Here is a 21637-nt window from a genome sequence, read left to right on the forward strand (position 1 = left end):
CAGACCTTGAAAGGACAATACTCAACTTACTATGGAAAAACAACAACAAACAACAAACAGCAACAACAACAACAAAAGAACCCAAGGATACATTGGTAAACCTATCCTGAATAATAAAAGAACTGCTGAGTGTCTCACCATTCCCAATTTCAAGTTGTACTACAGCGTTATAGTAATAAAAATAGCATGGTATTGGCAAAAAAAGTCATGCTGATCTATGGAATGGAATTGAAGAATCAGGCATAAATCCACACACCCATGGTTACCTATTTTTTGGTTTTTTTTTGTTTTGTTTTGTTTTAATAAAGAAGCCAAGAAAAGAGAAAACTAAAAATACACACTGGAAAAACAAAAGCATCTTCAACAAATGGTGCTGGTCAAACTGGATGTCAACAGGTAGAAGAATGCAAGTAGACCGATATTTATAATCTGGCACAAAACTCACGTCCCTACGAATCAAAGACCTCAACATAATACCAGATATATTGAACTTGATAGACAAGAAAGTAACAAATACCCTTAAATATATTGACACAGGAGACAACTTTCTGAACAGAAAAATATCACAGGCACTAAGAACAATGATTAATAAATTTGTCCTCATAAAACTAAGATGACTCGGTAAGGAAGAGGAGACTGTCAATAAGACAAAATGGTAGCCTACAGAATGGGAAAAGATTTTCACCAACGCCACATCCAATAGAGGACTAGTATCCAAAATATATATAAAACTCAGGAAATTAGATATTAAAAAAATATCCAATAAAAATCGGGTATCAGTCTAAATACAGAATTCTCAACAGAGGAATCCCAAATGGTTCAGAAACACTTAAAGAAAATGTCAACATCCTTAGCCAGCAGGGAAATGCAAATCTAAACAATGTTGTGATTCCATCTTACATCTGTTAAAATGGTTAAGACCAAAACCTCAAGCGACAGCTCATGCTGGTGAGAATGTGGAGTAAGGTAACACTTCTCCTCTGTTGGTGGGAGTGCAAACTTGTGCAACTACTTTGGAAATTAATATGGTGGTTCCTCGAGAAATTGGAAATCATCAACCTCAATACCCAGCTATACCACTCCTGGGCATTCATCCAAAAGATGCTCGAGCATCCCACAAGGACACATGCTCAACTATGTTCATAGCAGCTTTATTTGTAATAGCCAGAAACTGGAAACAACCCAAATATCCCTCAACTAAAGAATGTATAAAGAAAATGTGGTATATTTACACAGTGGAATACTGCTCACTATTAAAAGCAAAGACATGAAATTTGTAGGCAATTGGATGAACTAGAAAAAAAATTATCCTAAGCGAGGTGACCCAGAAAGTCAAATATTCATTTATATGTGGATACTAGCTGTTAAGTAAATGATAATCAAGCTACAGTCTACAGACCCAGAGAGGTTAGGTAAAAAAGAGCAGTCTATGGGGAATGCATGGACCTCCCTGAGAAGGGGAAATAGAATAAGTTTGGTGGCTAGCCTAGGGGAAGATGGGAACTGGAAAAGGAAGGATCAGGTGTAGAGGGGAAGGCTCAAAGAGGAGAGTATGAGGAAAATCAGCTGGAATTGGGATCATTGCGGGGTGGTATGGAAACATAGTTCAGTGGGAACTTCCTGGAGTCTATGACAGTGACCCTAGTGCAGACCTCTAGTAATTGGAAGATATGGACACTGAACTGGCCATCTTTTGTAGCCAGGCAATGCTTCCAGTGGTGGAACTGAGTTGCATTTGGTTGAGCTGTTGACCACGGTTATCCAGAAGAGATCCTGAAATAATCCAGGGTAATGTTAGGGCAGGGATCTTTCTCTGAAAACTGACAGTGGAGCCATATTGCAAAGGACAACATACCCACAGCTCATTGAATGTAGAGAGGTTGAGTTGGTGTCTGCATGGAGACCTCACCCCTAAGTTCAAATCTCTTTGGCACTAGGAGGTACTTTGCAGGGTATGGGAAGAGAAACCTGGACACCAACCGGCCACAAAAATCCTTGACCTATAATCTGTCCTTCTGTCAGATGTGCTGGAGAAATGGTGGCAAAGAACTTGTAGGAGTGGCAAACCAACAGTTAAGTTGGTTTAATTTGAGGCCCTGTGCCATGTGAAGTAGCCCATGCCCTGAACTGCCTGAATGGCCACGAACTGGAGAGTGGATAGCCAAGAAACCTAAGGTAGAACCAAGCACCACTGGAAAAAAAGTCAATTAATTTTTTTCCAATTCATACTCTTCTATACTCATAGATAAGTGCTTTGTCTAGAAATCATCAAGAGGGGTTTCTCTGGTAGCAAATGGGAGTAGATGTAGAGACTCAGAGCTAGATGATATGTGGGGAGAGTCTAAATTGGAGGTCTTCATTGGGCCACTGCCCCTGAAGCTCAGGCCATTCTGCAGAAGAGGGAGAGGAAAGACTGTAGGAGTCAGATGAGATGGAGGAAAGCAGGAAGACATGGCCCACTGAATCAACTAATCAGGGCTCATATGGGCTCACAGACTGAAGAGGCAAGCAGGGAGTCTGCATGGGTCTGCACCAGGTCCTCTGTGTATATATCATAGCTGTTAGCTTGATGCTTTTGTGGAACTCCTAACAGTGGTAATGGGTGACTTTCCAACTTTTCTGCCTGTTCTTGGAACTCTTTCTCCTATTGGGTTGCCTTGCCAAGTCTAGTCTTTGGCCTTGCCTTATTGTATCTTTTTTCTGTCCTGTTTGGCTTCCGTTTACTGGAGTCCTGCTTGATTGGAAAGGAAATGGAAAAGAAGTGGATCTGGGGGAGAGGATAGGTATGTGGGGGAAGGAGCTGGGAGGAGTAAAAGGAAGGAAAGCTGTGGCATCATGTTATATTGAAAGAGAGGCAGATCTACTTTCTTTTATTATTATTATTATTATTATTATTGGGTATTTATTTCATTGACATTTCAAATGCTATCCCAAAAGTCCCCCATACCCTCCCACACCCACTCCCCGACCCATCCACTCCCACCACTTGGCCCTGGCGTTCCCTTGTACTGAGGCATATAAAGTCTACACGACCAATGGACCTCTGTTTCCAATGATGGCCGACCAGGCCATCTTCTGATACATATGCAGCTAGAGACACGAGCTCTGGGGGGGGGGGAGGGGTGTTACTGGTTATTTCATATTGTTGTGTCACCTATAGGGTTGCAGATCCCCCGAGCTCCCTTGGTACTTGCTCCAGCTCCTCCATTGGGGGCCCTGAGATCCATCCAATAGCTGACTGTGAGCACCCACTTCTGTGTTTGCTAGGCCCCGGCATAGTCTCACAAGAGACAGCTATATCAGGGTCCTTTCAGCAAAATCTTCCTAGTGTATGCAATGGTGTCAGCATTTGGAGAATGATTATGGGATGGATCTCCGGGTATGGCAGCCTTTAGATGGTTCATCCTTTCATCTCAGCTCCAAACTCTATCTCTGTAGTTCCTTCCATGGGTGCCTTGCTCCCAATTCCAAGAAGGGGCAAAGTATGCACATCTTGGTCTTGGTTCTTCCGATCTTCATGTGTTTCACAAATTGTATCATATATTTTGGGTATTCTAAGTTTCTACTTATCAGTGGGTACATATCATGTGAATTCTTTTGTGATTGAGTTACCTCACTCAGGATGATGCCACCCAGGTCCATCCATTTGCCTAGGAATTTCATAAATTCATTCATTTTAATAGCTGAGTAGTACTCCATTGGGTAAATGTACCACATTTTTTGTATACATTCCTCTGTTGAGGGGCATCTGGGTTCTTTCCAGCATCTGGCTATTATAAATAAGGCTGCTATGAACATAGTGGAGCATTTGTCCTTATTACCGGCTGGAATATCTTCTGGATATATGCCCATGAGAGGTATTGCTGGATCCTCCAGTAGTACTATGTCCAATTTTCTAAGGAACTGCCAGACTGATTTCCAGAGTGGTTGTACAAGCTTGCAATCCCAACAACAATGGAGGAGTGTTCCTCTTTCTCCACATCCTCGAAAGCATCTGCTGTCACCTGAATTTTTTTATCTTAGCCATTCTGACTGGAGTGAGGTGGAATCTCAGGGTTGTTTTGATTTGCATTTCCCTGATAATTAAGGATGCTGAACATGTTTTGAGGTGCTTCTCAGCCATTCGGTATTCCTCAGGTGACAATTCTTTGTTTAGCTCTGAGCCCCATTTTTTTAAATTAGGTATTTAGGTCATTTACATTTCCAATGCTATACCAAAATTCCCCCATACCCACCCACCCCCACTCCCCTGCCCACCAACTTCCCCTTTTTGGCCCTGTGAGCCCCATTTTTTAATAGGGTTATTTGATTTTCTGAAGTCCACCTTCTTGAGTTCTTTTTATATATTGGATATTAGTCCCCTATCTGATTTAGGATAGGTAAAGATCCTTTCCCAATCTGTTGGTGGCCTTTTTGTCTTATTGACAGTGTCTTTGCCTTACAGAAGCTTTGCAATCTTTTGAGGTCCCATTTGTTGCTTCTCAATCTTACAGCATAAGCCATTGCTGTTCTATTCAGGAATTTTCCCCCTGTACTCATATCTTCGAGGCTTTTCCCTACTTTCTCCTCTATAAGTTTCAGTGTCTCTGGTTTTATGTGGAGTTCCTTGATCCACTTAATTTGACCTTATTACAAGGAGATAGGAATGGATCAATTCGCATTCTTCTACGTGATAACCAGCAGTTGTGCCAGCACCATTTGTTGAAAATTCTGTCTTTTTTCCACTGGATAGTTTTAGAAAGGCCCATTGGACACGCAAACTTTATATGCCCCAGTACAGGGGAACGCCAGGGCCAAAAAGGGGGAGTGGGTGGGTAGGGGAGTGGGGGTGGGTGGGTATGGGGGACTTTTGGTATAGCATTGGAAACGTAAATGAGCTAAATACCTAATAAAAATCGAAAAAAAATATGTTTTCCAGTCTTTCATTCTGAGGTAGTGTCTGTCTTTTTCCCTGAGATGGGTTTCCTGTAAGCAGCAAATTCTCTGGGGCTATGGCAAATACATGGGGCTTATCCTGTGCAAACATCAGTGCTATAGTTGCTTCCCAAACACTCAATGCATTTAGGAAACAGGCCTAGCTAGAGCACCAGATATCCTGGGAGTTATGATTTGGAGATGTTTGGGAAGATGGAAGAAGGAACCAGGCTCACAGACTACACAGGCAAAAGTGGTCAGCATAGACTCCTGGTTTACAAAAAAGGGAGCTACTAAAGTGAACACAGTTGCAGTATCAACTGGATACTCTTCCTGTCCTGGCTCAATGTTATCATAAAGCACAATAAATACAAGAGTCTAGAAGTTCAACTGATACCATGCATAGAACTGGCAGTAGATATTTTTATTTGTCCTTTTTTTCTTCCTTATTTTCTTTTTACTATGCATTAATAGTATTTTCTCTTTTTTTGTTTGTTTGGGTTTTTTTTAAATTAGATATTTTCTTTATTTACATTTCAAATGCTATCCCAAAAGTTCCCTATACCCTCCACCTGCCCTGCTCCCCTACCCACCCACTCCAACTTCTTGGCCCTGTAGTTCCCCTGTACTGGGGCATATAAAGTGTGCAAGACCTAGGGGCCTCTCTTCCCAATGATGGCTGACTAGGCCATCTTCTGCTAAATATGCAGCTAGAGACATGAGCTCTGGGGGTACTGGATAGTTCATATTGTTGTTCCACCTATAGGGTTGCAGACCCCTTTAGCTCCTTGGGTACTTTCTCTAGCTCCTCCATTGGGGGCCCTGTGTTCCATCCTATAGATGACTGTGAGCATCCACTTCTGTATTTGCCAGGCACTGGCATAGCCTCACAAGAGACAGCTATATCAGGGTCCTTTCAGCAAAATCTTGCTGGAATATGCAATAGTGTATAGGTTTGGTGGCTGATTATGGGATGGACCCCCAGAATGGGTAGTCTCTGGATGGTCCATCCTTTTATTTTAGCTCCAAACTTTGTCTCTGTAACTCTGTCCATGGTTATTTTGTTCCCTATTCTACAGAGGAATGAAGTATCCACACGTAGGTCTTCTTGATTTTCTTGTGTTTTGCAAACTGTATCTTGGGTATTCTACGTTTCTAGGAAATATCCACTTATCAGTGAGTGCATATTATCTGTGGTCTTTCGTGATTGGGTTACCTCACTCAGGATGATACTCTCCAGATCTATCCATTTGCCTAAGAATTTCATAAATTCATTCTTTTTAATAGCTGAGTAGTACTCCATTGTGTAAATGTACCACATATTCTGTATCCATTCTTCTGTTGAGGGGCATCTGGGTTCTTTCCAGCTTCTGGCTATTATAAATAAGGCTGCTATGAACATAGTGGAGCATGTGTCCTTCTTACCGGTTGGAACATCTTCTGGGTATATGCCCAGGAGAGGTATTGCTGGATCTTCCGGTAGTACTATGTCTAATTTTCTGAGGAATCCCCAGACTGATTTCCAGAGTGATTGTACAAGCTTGCAATCCCACCAGCAACGGAGGAGTGTTCCTTTCTCCACATCCTCACCAGCATCCGCTGTCACCTGAATTTTGATCTTAGCCATTCTAACTGGGGTAAGGTCTAATCTCAAGGTTGTTTTGATTTACATTTCTCTGATGATTAAGGATGTTGAACATTTTTACAGGTGCTTCTCAGCACTTTGGTATTCCTCAGTTGAGAATTCTTTGTTTAGCTCTGTACTTCGTTTTTTAATGGGGTTATTTGAATTTCTGGAGTCCAGCTTCTTGAGCTATTTGTATATATTGGATATTAGTCCCCTATCAGATTTAGGATTGGTAAAAGTCCTTTCCCAATCTGTTGGTGGCCTTTTTGTCTTCTTGACAGTGTCTTTTGCCTTACAGAAGCTTTGCAATTTTATGAAGTCCCATTTGTTGATTCTTGATCTTACAGCACAAGCCATTGCTGTTCTGTTTAGGAATTTTTCCCCTGTGCCCATGTCTTCGAGGCTTTTCCCCACTTTCTCTTCTATAAATTTCAGTGTCTCTGGTTTTATGTGGAGTTCCTTGATCCACTTAGATTTGACCTCATTACAAGGAGATAAGAATGGACCTATTCGCATTCTTCTACATGATAAACACCAATTGTGCCAGCACCATTTGTTGAAAATGCTGTCTTTTTTCCACTGGATGGTTTTAGCTCCCTTGCTAAAGTTCAAGTGACCATAGGTATGTGGATTCATTTCTGGGTAGTAGTATTTTCCAGACCAATGTATTGAGTACTCTGCCACCTTATTTTTTTTAAATATTGTTTTATTTATATACATTCCAAATGTTGCCCCCTTCCCAGTCTCCAGTCCAAGAGTTCTTCAGACCCTCCCTCTTCCTCTTTGACTCTGAGAGGGTGCTCCCTTACCCACCCTGTCACTCCCCACCTCAACTCCCACCTTGGGCATCCCTCTTCCCTGGGACATCATGTCTCTACAGAATTGGGTGCATTCTCTCCCACTGAGGTCAGACAAGGTCTCTGCTACTTCTGTGCCTGGGGCCTTGGAACAGCCCATGGACGCTCTTTACCAACATACTTTTAGTAGTATTTTTTCTCATATTTTACATTTTTAATATTTTAATCTTTTATTCTCCCTCACATATTTGTTTACACATTTTCCTATTATTTGGCAATATTTTTCATTCCTTTCCTTTATGCAGTTTTCTTCGACATTCCTGTTTTCCTTTTCAATATTATTATTGTATTTTCAGTTATATTTTGATGCAATCTTATTTTTTTAAAAAACTGCCATTATTGTTTTATTTTTAATTTCTCTTCATAACTATTGTTTTTGCTTCATAACTATTTAACTTTGTTTCTAATTTACTCATTATTGGGAAAAAACTTTTATCTTTGCTGTTCTTTTTCTTTGTACTTATTGTTTTATTGCATTTATTAATTCATTTTTATGTATATATGCACACACAAATGTCATAGGATCCATGTAAAGGTTCATGGAAAACTTGCAGATTTTGGCTAGTTGCTAGAGACTGGACTCAGGTTTCAAAGTGCCTTCATTTTTTTTCTATCATTTTCAACATTGTTTTTCCTTTATTTTTCAATTTTCCTTGCCTCCTTCCCTATATTCATTCATTTACTATTTCTATATTCAACATAATTTATTACTATTATTAATAATACAAAAATTGGGGGTATGGGTCCTGAGCATGTCATTTTTTATCCTAAATGATTTTATTTTTTATTGGTTATTTTATTCATTTTCATTTCAAATGTTATTCCCCTTCCCAATTTTCCCTCCACAAACTCCCTATCCCATACCCCTTCATCCCCTGCTTTTATGAGGGAGTTCCCCCACTCATCCATCCACTCCCACCTCACCCACTTAGCATTCCCCTATGCTGTAGCATCAAGACTCCCCTGGACCAAGGGCCTCCCCTCCCATTGATGCCATACCCAGCAAGAGCCATGGGTCCCTCCATGTATACTCTTTGATTGGTGGTTTAGTCCCTGAGAGCTCTGGGGTGTCTGGTTGGTTGATATTGTTGTTCCTCCTATGGGGTTGCAAACCGCTTCAGCTCCTTCAGTCCTTTCTCTAACTTCTCCATTGGGGACCCCGTGCTCAGTCCTATGCATGCATTGCATCTGTATTGGTCAAGGTCTGGCAGAGTCTCTCAAGGAACAGCCATACCGGGCTCCTGTCAGAAAGCACTTCTTGGCATCAGCAATAGTATCTGGGTTTGGTGTCTGCAGATGGGATGGATTTCTAGGTGGGACATTCTCTGGATGACCTTTCCTTCAGTCTCTGCTCCAGTCTTTGTCCCTGCATTTCCTTTAGATAAGAACAATTCTGTGTTAATATTTTTGAGATGGGTGGGTGGCCCCATCCCTCAACCGGGGGTCCATGCCTAATCTCTCGATATGGTCTCTACAGTTTCTCTTTTCCCTTTTTTGGGTATTTCAGCTAATGTCGTCATCCCCACTGGGTCCTGGGAACCTCTTGCTTTCATGGTCTCTGGGACTTTCTAGTGGCTATCCCCAGTTCCCCAACCCCCACTGCTACATACCTCCGTTTAATTTCCAGACCCTCTGTACTTCTCCCCACCCCACCCCTGCTCCTGTATCCTCCCACACCTGATCCTGTCCCCCTTTCCCCTCCCTCTCCCCCTCCCTCCCAGGTCCCTCCCTCCCTCTACCTCCCATGATTATTTTGTTCCCCCTTCTATGTAGGACTGAAGCATCCACACTTTGGTCTTGAGCTTCATATGGTCTGATAGTTGTATTAATACAAAATTTTAATTGAAATATAATTACATCATCTCCACCTTTATCTTTCTTCCCTCTAGCTCCTCCCTTCCTCCAGCCTCCATACTCTCAAATTGATAGCCCCCTTTTCTCTGATCAGTAGTCCTAAACACACACAAATACACATATAAATGTAAATACAACATTCAAATTTATTTTTTGTTGTTTGTATGCATATTGTTTGGGGGTTGATCATTTTGTATATAGCCAAATAGGGTGCTCATTCTTGTGAGAGATTAATTCTTTGTCTCGGAGACATCATTAGTTGCCTGTAGTTCTTTGTCTAATGGCTGAACAACCTGAAACTTTCCCCTTTCTGAATTAGCATGTCTACATGGAGCCATTTTTAGGAAACACAGCCTCGTAGCAAACTTCCTGGTATTATGGCTCTTATACATTTTCTACTCCCTTTTCCTGAGCCACAGCCTCAAGAGCAGTGCTACGATACATCCATTGGGGCTAGAGTCCTTACAATATGCTGATCTCTACATTGTATCCAATTGTGTTTTTCTGTAATGGTCTCCATTTCCTGTAAAGACAGGCTTCTTTAATAAAGGTCATAATTACATTGACTTGTGGGTATGAATATAGAAGAGTAAGTTGTAGAATGTAGTTATACTGGTCGAGTATGGTGACAGTAGTAGATTCTCTTCTAAGATCCATAATCTCAAAAGCCCTGTGTATTTGGATAGGTTTCTTGTACCAGGTATGATTTCCCTCCTGAGTAAGCTTTAAGTCCAATATGCTATTGGTTCCTATAAACATGTGAGTGTCACATGTTGTATCTTTATAGATATTAGCCATGCTGATCATTGTTGTAGTTCATAGGTGTCAGAGCTGAGTAGGATTATTAATAGCTTCCTTCTGTTGGCAGCTTTTAGAGGAATTTCTAGTACTATGGAAGTTATAAGCTTTCAGATTACATCCAGCTCAAATCATACAAGTCTTGTGTTCTAAGGACTTCAACAATAGGGAGTTATCTGAAACCTGTGAAAGGGAACCAAAGGTAATAGCAATAAGTGTATCTTCTTTGGGGAGTCACTTGGACTATCTTGGACTACAACCACTGAAAAGGAAATTACTCATGCCTGGCACCAGGGATTTTGTTAATGTATGGTTCTTGTTGGGAGCAATGTCAATCCAAGTGACATAGGGCTCTGTTCTCTCTCTCCCTCTCCCTTTCCCTCTCCCTCTCCCTCTCCCTCACCCTCTCTCCCTCCCTGTGTGTATGTGTTTTTATATAATGAGTTTTTGGTAAATATAAATAAAACCTAAATAACCCAATTTTAAAAATGGGGTACAGAGCTCAACAGAGAATTCTCAATAGAGGAATCTCAAATTCCAGGAAACACATAAAGAAATGTTCAAAGTTCTTACTCATCAGGGAAATGTAAATCAAAACAACTCTGAGGTTCAATCTTATACCCATCAGAATGGCTAAGATTAAAAAAAACCTCAAGAGATCCCATATGCTGTCGAGGATGTGGAGAAAGGGGAACACTTCTTCATTGCTGGTGGGAGTGCAAACTGGTCCACCACTTTGGAGTAAATTTGGCAGTTTCTCAGAAAACTAGGAATAGTTCTACATCAAGACCCAGCTATACCACTCCAGGGCATATACCCAAAAGATATTCCAATATCTCACAAAGACACTTGCACAACTACGGTCATAGCAGGTTTATTCATAATAGTCAGAAACTGGAAACAACCTACATGTCCTTTAACTAAAGAATGGATAAAGAAGATGTGGTGCATCTAGACAATGGAATACTATTCAGCTATGGAAAACAAAGACATCATGAATTTTGCAGGCAAATGGATGAAACTTGAGAATATCATCCTGAGTGAGGTAACCCAGTCCTCAAAGGGCCTGCATGGTATGTACTCATAAGTGGATAGTAACATAAAATACAGGTACCATGTATACTCCACAGACCCAAAGAAGCTAAACAAGAAGGAAGGCACAACCAAGCATGCTTGAATATCACTTAGAATGGTGAATAAAATATTGATAAGAAGCAGATGGAGGGAGGAAACTGGGTGGGAGGGGAAATAGGGAGGGGAATGGGGGACTCAGGATCAGGTGTGAGGAAGGACAGGAGAGACGGCTAGCTGGCCATGAAAATGAATGGAAATCTGCAACCGAATGGGGTGGGGGAGCATCTCCAGGATTAGACAAAGCCCTGGGATAAGGGAGGTGCCCAAGAATCAGTGGGGATGTGTTGGGCAGTGGGTGTGGGGGAATAAAGGGAGTGGGAGAAAAACTGAGTCCTGCCAGAGTTCTGGTGCTCTGGGCAGGCGGACACAGAAGAACTGCCGCACGCTTTCCACGCAGTCTACGTGGGTGTCTGGCTGTGGAGAGCCACTGGACCCCAGCTTGGTGGGGGATGGACAAGGGGCAGTCCTAGGTAACAGGTTCTCAGTCTTGGGCATCCCAGACACCATTTGACACCACGGAAGAGCTGACAACAAATGGAGCTCAGGGGTGGCTCAGTCATCCCCAGGGCTGAAGGAAGGAGAGGGCAGGGGAGAGGAGGCACTGGGTGGTTCCCACACAGGTGAGAGTCCTTAGTCCATCTGGTTCATGGCTGGAGCACAGGAAGCCTTCCAGCAGGAGGTTAGAAGTGGCTCCTTAGGGAAAGCGTATCCCATCTTTCAAGCACAGCGGGCCTTGATGAGCAAAGACAGTCTATGGTTTTAGAGCTTTATTGTAGAAAGGCAGGCAGAAAGAGAAGGGAGAAAGAGGGAGATCGGCCTTGGCCACGTGGAGAGAAGGGGAAAGGGAGGGAGAGAAGGAGGGCTAGAGGTGAGTGTAAGAAAGGTGAGAACTCCTTGGGTACTTTCTCTAGCTCCTCCATTGGGAGCCCTGTGATCCATCCATTAGCTGACTGTGAGCATCCACTTCTGTGTTTGCTAGGCCCCAGCATAGTCTCACAAGAGACAGCTACAAAGGGATCTGCAACCCTATAGGTGGAACAACATTATGAACTAACTAGTACCCCGGAGATCTTGACTCTAGCTGCATATGTATCAAAAGATGGCCTAGTCGGCCATCACTGGAAAGAGAGGCCCATTGGACACGCAAACTTTATATGCCCCAGTACAGGGGAACGCCAGGGCCAAAAAGGGGGAGTGGGTGGGTAGGGGAGTGGGGGTGGGTGGGTATGGGGGACTTTTGGTATAGCATTGGAAATGTAAATGAGCTAAATACCTAATAAAAAATGGGGAAATAAAAGAAAGGTGAGAGCTTAAAGAGAGAGAGGAGGGGCCAAGCAGCTCCTTTTATAGTGGGCTGGACTATTTTGCTGTTGCCAGATAACTATGGGAAGGAGCATGCCCGCTATAGTCAGGTAACTGTGGGGGTGGAGTCAAGCCAGAATGTCAGGAGCTTGAGACATTGTCTGCGTGACTGATAGCCACAGAATTATGGATTTGGGAGCTCTGTCGTGTCAGACACCTGTCTCTGGGAATGTGGCTTGCTGTCCTATCCCTTGTAGAGTTTTCTATGGGGTCACCAGAGCGAGCCTCATTCAACCAAAATAAGACTGCCTTTCACGGCCCCACAGGGGTGACCTTAGCTGTGATTCACAACATTGAGGATACAGAATCTGAAGAGGCCACATCCTGTAGCCAGAGAGGAATCCCAGTAGATCTATAGACACACCAACACATCCACAAAAATTTCAATCCAAAATCTATCCTGTCTACAAGTAATGCAGGGATAGAGGATGGAACAGAGGCTGAGGGAGTAGCCAACCAATAACCAGCACAATGTGAGGCCCATCCCATGGGTAAGCACCAGTCCCTGACACTATACTACCAGAAGATCCAGCAATACCACTCCTGGGCATATACCCAGAAGATGTTCCAACATATAATAAGGACACATGCTCCACTAAGTTCATAGCAGCTTTATTTATAATAGCCAGAAGCTGGAAAGAACCCAGATGTCCCTCAACAGAGGAATGAATACAGAAAATGTGGTTCATTTACACAATGGAGTAACTATTAAAAACAATGAATTTATGAAATTCCTAGACAAATGGATGGATCTGGAGGATATCATCCTAAGTGAGGTAACCCAATCACAAAAGAACACACATGATAAATGGATATTAGCTCAGAAACTCAGAATACCCAAGATACAATTTGCAAAACACATGAAACTCAAGAAGAAGGAAGACCAAAGTGTGGATACTTTGATCCGTCTTAGAAGGGGGAACAAAATACCCATGGAAGGAGTTACAGAGACAGTTTTTGGAGCTGAGACTGATGGGATGGATCCACCTGGGAATCTATCCCATAAACAACAACCAAAACCAGACACTATTGTGGATGCCAACAAGATCTTGCTGACAGGAGCCAGATAAAGCTGTCTCCTGAGAGGCTCTGCAATTGCCTGACAAATACAGAGGTGGATGCTCATAACTATCCATTGGACTGAGCTCAGGGTCCCCAATGAAGGAGCTAGAGAAAGTACCCAAGGAGCTGAAGGGGTTTGCAGCCCCATACGAGGAACAAGAACATGAACTAACCAGTATCCCCAGAGCTCCCTGGGACTAAATCACCAATCATAGAAAACACATGGTGGGACTCATGGCTCTTGCTGCATATGTAGCAGAGGATGGCCTAGTCATTCATCAATAGGAGGAGAGGTCCTTGGTCCTATGAAGGCTCTATACCCCAGTATAGGTGAATGCTAGGACCTAGAATGGGAGTGGATGGGTTGGGTAGCAGGGGTAGGAGGGAGGGGGTAGGGGATTTTCGGAGTGGAAACTAGGAATGGGGATAACATTTAAAATGTAAATAAAGAAAATGTCTAATAAAAATAAAAAAATATATACAAACAGAAAAGGAACTATCAATTTGTTGTTGACATCGTCCTATAATTGAAAGTTCCTAAAGACGACATTAGAAAACTCTTAGTTCTGATAAACGCTTACATCAGTTTAGCAGTGTACCAATACAAAAGCAAACTACAAATGTGGACAATCAAGAAGGACACTCCCAAGAACACTCTCATTCTCAATAGTCCCAGAACAAATGCAAAATAGCTGCTAATTAACTTTATCAAGAAGATGAAAAAAATCACTAAAATAAAAACTTTATGATACAATAGAGAGATTGAAGAAGTCAAAATCCCCCATATTCATAGATTGGAAGAATTAATATTGTGATAGAAATTTAATGCAGTATCTAAATACCAATGAGAATCTCCAAAAAAATAAGAGAAAGTATTTTTAAAACACATAACTAGTCAAAGTAATTCTAAGCAGAAAGAATAATTATGGAGCCATTCAAATATCTGAACACAAGTTATAATGCAGAACTACATAAATTTTTTCATCCATAAAAATATGAAATTTGCAGGTAAATTGATAAAATCGGGAAAAACAATACTGAGTGAAGTAACCCAGATGTAGAGTGAAAAATGCTACATGTTCTTCAGTACATGTAGATGCTCGTCACTTGACATTTATGGGTTTGATTTGGAGTATTTATAGAAGCTAGAAAAGTAGAAAGGAGTCACTTGGGGGGGGGTTGCATATATGTATTTACATATTCATATATTCATATAAAAGTGTTTAATTGGAGTTGCCCTACACAGGACATATTCATCCAAGAAGGCACAGGTTGATAAAGAAAAATCACAGACCAAGGTACAGGATGCCACCCTTTGAGCTGTTGTTGCTTTTCTTACTTGTGCATCAGAACTTGATGGTAATGATCTGTTGCATTATTAAGGGAATTATAGAGAAAGGATAGAGTGCTAGTAGCAAAAGCTATAAGAATAGTTACTTCTCTTAAAGGCTTGAGCCCTACCTCAGCAAGTGCTGGGAAACTACTGGCATGGTCTTGGTCTGATGTAATGTTCACATCCCCCACCTACCGCCCCAAGTGATGGAGCTCATTGGCCACTACTAGAATTTAATGGCAACAAAAGCAAGGAAAACTGAGCTGCCAATTATTTTCAAATACATTAATAGGTAATAACTCCTTTCCAAAACACAATCCATAACTGTTGTTATTATTGTCATTATGGCATATCCTGTGTGCACATGTTCTCAGCAAATGTTCTGTGCAAGGCATTTAGCTAATTTTTTCATTACCTTTTTCACCTTCACAATATATTTAACAATACATCCTATTTTTCATCTTTACATATAGGGAAGCTAAGATTAAAGTAAGAGCAAAGTCTCATTGTCAGTGGAAACAGGTGTTTTTTAGAGTGCCAGCTTAATTAAAACCACCATTTTGCACTAAAAGTATCCAGGAGAAATGGCTGTTTCAAGGACTAGAACAAGGTTAAGTAAAAATATCTGAGAGCATCTTGTTGCATCAGAGTGTGAAAGCATCCAGAGCAAGTTGGAAGTTTTTCAAAGAACATAGAAATCCTTGCCACTGAACTTCCAGGGGACAAAAGTGTGCCACACCTCTTTCAACAAGGTCACATGTTCCCAGGTTTCTAGCAATCCTTTCCAAACAGAGCAAGTAGAGAGAGAGAGAGTCAAATATATGAGCCTGGGTGGGGCATTATCATTCAAACCACCACACTACAGAAACAGAGAGCAAAAATGCAGCTGGTATGAAGGCAGCAGACATATACTGCTCAAAGGAAAGAAAATTTCAATTAAATAGGAGTAATACATTCAAAATATCCATTGTATAGCATGGACTATATACCTTAAAATGGGTTACACCATTGCAAAACCATGAAAGTGGCTTTTGTACTATCATTAATAGTGACAGGTATATAAGGTAAGTCACATGTTAACTAGCATGATTACTTCTCCTATGTGTATAGACTTAGGAACATCTCATTGCAGATGATAAGCATGGGTGAGATAAGCTTACTACCTAAATAAACAAATAACAGCAAATTTTCTTAATGTAGGGAAATGAAAGTGCTATGGAAGGCCTCAGTTTTCAGAACACTACGGAGCAGCTTCATTAAAGAAGCCTTACTAAATAACAAAAGGGGATTGATTTTTGAAATGTAAATCAGGATGTTTCAATGTCCAAGTGAAAACAAGGTTGGAGTGGAGAAACCTGAGAACACATCCTTCACAGACTGGGCAGAACTGACAGAGAGTTGCAGGAATAGTGATTTGATTTCACAGGCACAGGTTGTGCTAGCATACATTTGGATTGTGTGACAATGCATTATTTATCTCCGCGAATGTCTTTTTTATGTAATTATCTCTGAGAGCAGCCAAAAAGGGGGGTAGGATTAGTCTCGGATCTAAGAAACACTAAGACTGGAGTGAGGGACTTCATAATGGCCTTCTAAGGAAGGAACTGACTTCTGTCCATCCTGTGAGAGGTTTGGAAGCCGATGTTTGAGTCTCAGGTAAGATCCCAACTTGGCCTCATCTCTGGGTGAACCTAACCTACGAACTCAAGAGATCCATGGCCAACATCAGACTTTGGGACCCAGAAAACAACTCTGCACTGTTTAAAGCCCCATGTTGAAATTAATTTTTCTTGTAGTTGCAGAAAAATTTGTTTCTATCCCTGTGTAGTGTGGGGCTGAATGTTTAGGCATAACCAGCAATCCTGGCTGATTGCTGGCTGGGAATGATTGACTCTTATCTCCAGGGTCCTTTCCTGTGGCATAGAGTCTGATTGCCCAGGCTTTTTCTCTGTCCTAAAGGCCAGACTCTTTGAAAGGAAAATTTTAGGAAGCTTCAGTTCTACAACCCCGATTGCTGCAATGGAAACCTCCTTGTTTCTGACAACTAGGGAATCCATATGCAAGGCACACACCAACATTGTATTCCTCACTTAAAACACAAATACTCTTATCTGTTTTTTTCTCTCCATACAACCAGGCATTTAAAGTGGCCATCAGCAAGTAGGGGTCACAGTAGCTAATGTGTTCCCTGTGTCTGTCGTCCTCAGTTTCCAGTCCAGGCCTGAAAGTGGAAGGAGTTAGACCATGAACCTGTATTCATACCCAACATACTGGTTGGAAGAAGTAAGAGGGGCTGGAAGTAGAAAGGCCCTGGGAGCAGTGACACCTTAATTTCAGTGGGTCCATAGTCCAGAGACAGTCCATTTGGCAGCATCATCTGTGGCTTTCCAATTTCTTGGCCTGGGTGTGGTCAGGATCCATGGTGTAATGCCAGCTGTCTTCACAGCCTTAGGACTGGAGAGAATCACTTATAGGGACCTTCCCAAGTTGGTTTCAGTGCTGCTTTTGTTACTGTCTGAATGCACCAGACAGTATTAGTCGAATCAAACATGGGGAAGGTGTGCTGAAATCAGAGGCCAGCTGGATCTCTCAGATACTCCAATGAATAGCCTGTATTGGAGGACTGGGGGTCTATGGTGACTTGAAAAAGGAATGGTTAGGGTTCTGCCAACTGCTGGTCTCTGAGCCTGGGAAGCAGTGGGGGATGTCTTGCAAGCATAATCTTTAAGGGGATAAATCCTTTCCTGTATAAGGTACAGTAAGCTCAAAGCAAAGCAAAGGAAGGAGGCTGACCCATCCTTCTCTGGACTCTAATGAGAATTTTGTTAGTTTTTTTTTAATGTCCTATTTATTCGTCTTACCTGGCCAAAACTCTGAGGTCTATAAGAACAATGAAATTTTCAATCTATGTCTAAAGCCTTAGCTATTATTGAGAGGTTTTTCACTATGAAAGCTAGGCCATTGTCAGACTTCACTGCTAGTGGGAGGCCAAATCAGGACACCAGGTCCTGGAGGAGCTTCTTAGCTACAATGTGAGCATTTTCAGTCCTAGTAGGGAAATACTTCTTTCCATCCAGAAAAAAGGTATCTATTAAAAGCTAGCAAATACGTTTATTCTCTCGTAGAATGCTTGATCTTGGTAAAGTGAGTTTTCCCAGAATTCATCAGGATATCTGTCTCTCATTCTGATGGCTTCTTGGGAAAGGGCTTGCTGTTTTGAATTTACTTTTGCACAAAACTGGCATCTGGCTGAGTTATACTTCACTAGGCGGTGCAGTCTAGGTGTAACATACCTTGGTCTGGGAAACTCAGAGTGTTTTGTGGACCCTGGATCAGAAGCCTGGTGAACTTCAGTTCCCAGAGTCCTGCTTCTAGAGGACTCTGAGTTAGAGTTAACTCTGAGTTAACTCTTTCAGAGTCAGTTGCTTCTAGGAGAATGATCCTTCCCTCCGGTGGCCTCCACCAACCTGACCGTTTGAGCTGTCCATTTCTTCTTCACCATGGAGTCTCAGGCAGTACCATGTTTGTGAAATGTCATCAGAATATCAATAGGTCCCGCTGGTCTGAGGACTGTTTGTCAGGCAGCCAGGTCAACAGCCTGGCAATAGAGGAGAGCAGTTTGTAGTGAAGCCAGATAGCCTCTAGGAGGGCCAAGACTTTTTAATGGCCTTTGTCCCAGCAGTGAGAAGTCCTCTTTCTATATAGATCATACTGTGGACATGCCTGGTAGTAAAACCATATGGGCTGACAGACTGTATTTTGTGGTGGACTTTCCTTCTCTACATCTGACAGCCTGGGCCAGATCTGTCACTTCTGCTCTCTGGGGAGAGGTACCTGGCTTGGGCCCAAATAGATTTCATTATATAGAAACTACTGAAGCTCCCAGATACCTGGTTTCATCTTTCTTCTCCTGACAGTTATGGATGTGCACCTGTATCATCAGGCAACAGGGTGGCTGAACTGATAGAGGTGGGTTTCTCAACCCTACTTGAGTGTGGGCCAGGAGGAGGAATGGTACTGTGTCACACAGTCATGAGACACCTAGGATTCTAGTCCTCTTTAGCAGACACCAACTATTCTGTCATAGGGTCCTGGAAGTAAAAAATCCTGACCCCAGAGTTGACTTGTTTGCTTTCTTTCATTACACTAGCAGTAGCCACAACAGATCTTAGAGAGATGGGCTAACCAGTGGCCACAGGGTCCAACTGTTTGGACAGGTATGTCACAGAGGGCATTTCCATGCCCCCAATGTTTAGGTTAAACCTCCTGAGTTTAGTGTCAGTGGAGATTATGGGCTAGTGTCCCACATTTTGCTGGCCTATCTCGGCCTTGCTACAGGCAGAAATATCCAGCTGTATCTAAGAAAACTTGAACCTTTCTTTAGTCTTTGGAGTTGGAATCTGAAGGATGGCAACAATCCTACTTTGAGACAGGTGTTTTTTTTTCTTAACCTCCCCTCAGCTGGTAGCCTAGATATGTAACCTCTGATATTTTAAGCTGCCTTTCTTACCTGATATCCTGTAGCCCATGGTATGTAGCTCCTGCAGCAGTCCCTCAGTGGCCCTTTTATATTCTATGTTCCCAGGAAACCTCAAAGGAATTGCAGTGGGTCTGCATTTTGAAATCCTGGGGCAACCTAGTCTTGGTGTGTCTCCTGCTATAAATTCCCACTGTGTCTGTCCATTTGAAAGCAAACATGGGTTGACTCACCTCTGCCAATGAGGGAATAAAGAGTACATCTTTCAGATCCAAGACCCTGTACACCTGTATCTCTGGATGAATCAGACTCGAGAATTGAAGGCCCCATGTTTCCTCTTAAGCAGGAGGAGTATGTTCCAGGGTGACAGCCAAGGCTCCTGAATGTCTGTCTCTTTATCCAGGCAATATGGAAGACAGCAATTTCCCCCTTTTGTTACCAGGGTCTCTGGGTCTTCTTTAATCTGGACAGAGGTAGTTTAACAATTATAGGAGCCTGGTCTTAGGCTAGTCCTGAGGGTTGGTTTCTTCTGACAGCAGGTAAGAAACCAAAAATCTTATCATCAGTGGAGACGGTAGCTTTCAGTTTATGCACAAGATCTTGTCTCAATTGTTCTATGTCCTTAAGCATCCTTTAAGCCAACTCCAGCAACTGGGACCTACATTTCCTTTAAAATTAAAAAAAAATTATAAATCTTTAATATCTTTGGCTGAATGGGTGATGACTTAGTTAGGATTTTATTGCTGTGAACAGACACCATGACCAATGTAAGTCTTACAAAGGACAACATTTAAATGTGGCTGGCTTACAGGTTCAGAGGTTCAGTCCATTATCATCAAGGTGGGAACATGGCACCATCCAGACAGACATGGTGCAGAAGGAGCAGAGAGTTCTACATCTTCATCTGAAGGCTGCTAGCAGGATACTCACTTCCAGGACTAAAATTATAGTCCACACCCATAGTGTCATACCTACTCCAACTAGGCCACCCCTACTCCAACAAGGACACAACTCCTAATAGTGCCAGTCCCTGGCTGAAGCATATACAAACCATCACAGGTGACAAAGGAAATCTTTTCAGTAGCTGTCTTTAAATCTTTAAAAGAAAGGTTCCAGTGAAAGTTGTTTAAAGTCACCTTAATCAGTGCTGGATAAAGTTCTATCTAGGCTGCAGTATCTGGCTGTGGTCTGTTGCACCCCATGGCACCCTACCAGTCCATGGGTATTATAAAGATTTTAAGAGATTGGTAGGTTTTACAGATCATTAAGAATTCTCAACTGAGGAATACCAAATGCCTGAGAAGCACCTGAAAAAATGTTCAATATCCTTAATTATCAGGGAAATGCAAATCAAAACAAACCTGAGATTCCACCTCACACCAGCCAGAATGGCTAAGATAAAAAATTCAGGTGACAGCTTATGCTGGCAAGGATGTGGAGAAAGAGGAACATTCCTCCGTTGCTGGTGGGATTGCAAGCTGGTACAACCACTCTGGAAATCAGTCTTGCAGTTCCTCAGAAAACTGGACATAGTACTACCGGAGAATCCAGCAATACCACTCCTGGGCATATACCCAGAAGATGTTCCAACTGGTAAGAAGGACACATGCTCCAATATGTTCATAGTAGCCTTATTTATAATAGCCAGAAGCTGGAAAGAAGCCAGATGCCCCTCAACAGAGGAATGGATACAGAAAATGTGGTACATTTATACAATGGTGTACTACTCAGCTATTAAAAGCAATGAATTTATGAAATTCCTAGGCAAATGGATGGATCTGGAAGATACCATCCTGAGTGAGGTAACCCAATTACAAAAGAACTCACAGGATATGCACTCACTGATAAGTGGACATTAGCCCACAAACTTAGACTAACCAAGATACAATTTGCAAAGCACATGAAACTCAAGAAGAAGGAAGAACACATTGTGGATACTTTGTTCATCCTTAGAATGGGGAACAAAATACTCATGAAAGGAGTTACAGAGACAAAGTTTGGAGCTAAGATGAAAGGATGGACTATTCAGAGGCTTCTCCACCTGGGGATCTATCCCATAAACTGCCACCAAGCCCAGACACTATTACATATGCCAGCAAGATTTTGCTGACAGGACCCTGATATAGCTGTCTCCTGTGAGGCTATGTCAGTGGATGGCAAATACAGAAGTGGATGCTCACAGTCATCTATAGGGTGGAACACGGTGCCCCCAATGGAGT

The 21637-nt window shown here is 42.2% G+C and overlaps 1 long non-coding RNA gene across 1 annotated transcript in view; it reads right to left on the bottom strand.

The window, feature by feature from the left end:
- Positions 1-14883: 14883 nt before the first annotated feature.
- Gm26618 overlaps positions 14884-21637 on the bottom strand; it is a 70471-nt gene continuing 63717 nt past the window's right edge. The window contains exons 3-4 of the long non-coding RNA XR_001782831.2: positions 19652-20085; positions 14884-18539 (exon numbers count right to left, since the gene is read on the bottom strand). This is a non-coding gene — a long non-coding RNA (predicted gene, 26618). The remainder of the gene's footprint in view (positions 18540-19651; positions 20086-21637) is intronic.

This window comes from Mus musculus, chromosome X (genome assembly GCF_000001635.26).
Source record: "Mus musculus strain C57BL/6J chromosome X, GRCm38.p6 C57BL/6J".
Taxonomy (NCBI): domain Eukaryota; kingdom Metazoa; phylum Chordata; class Mammalia; order Rodentia; family Muridae; genus Mus; species Mus musculus.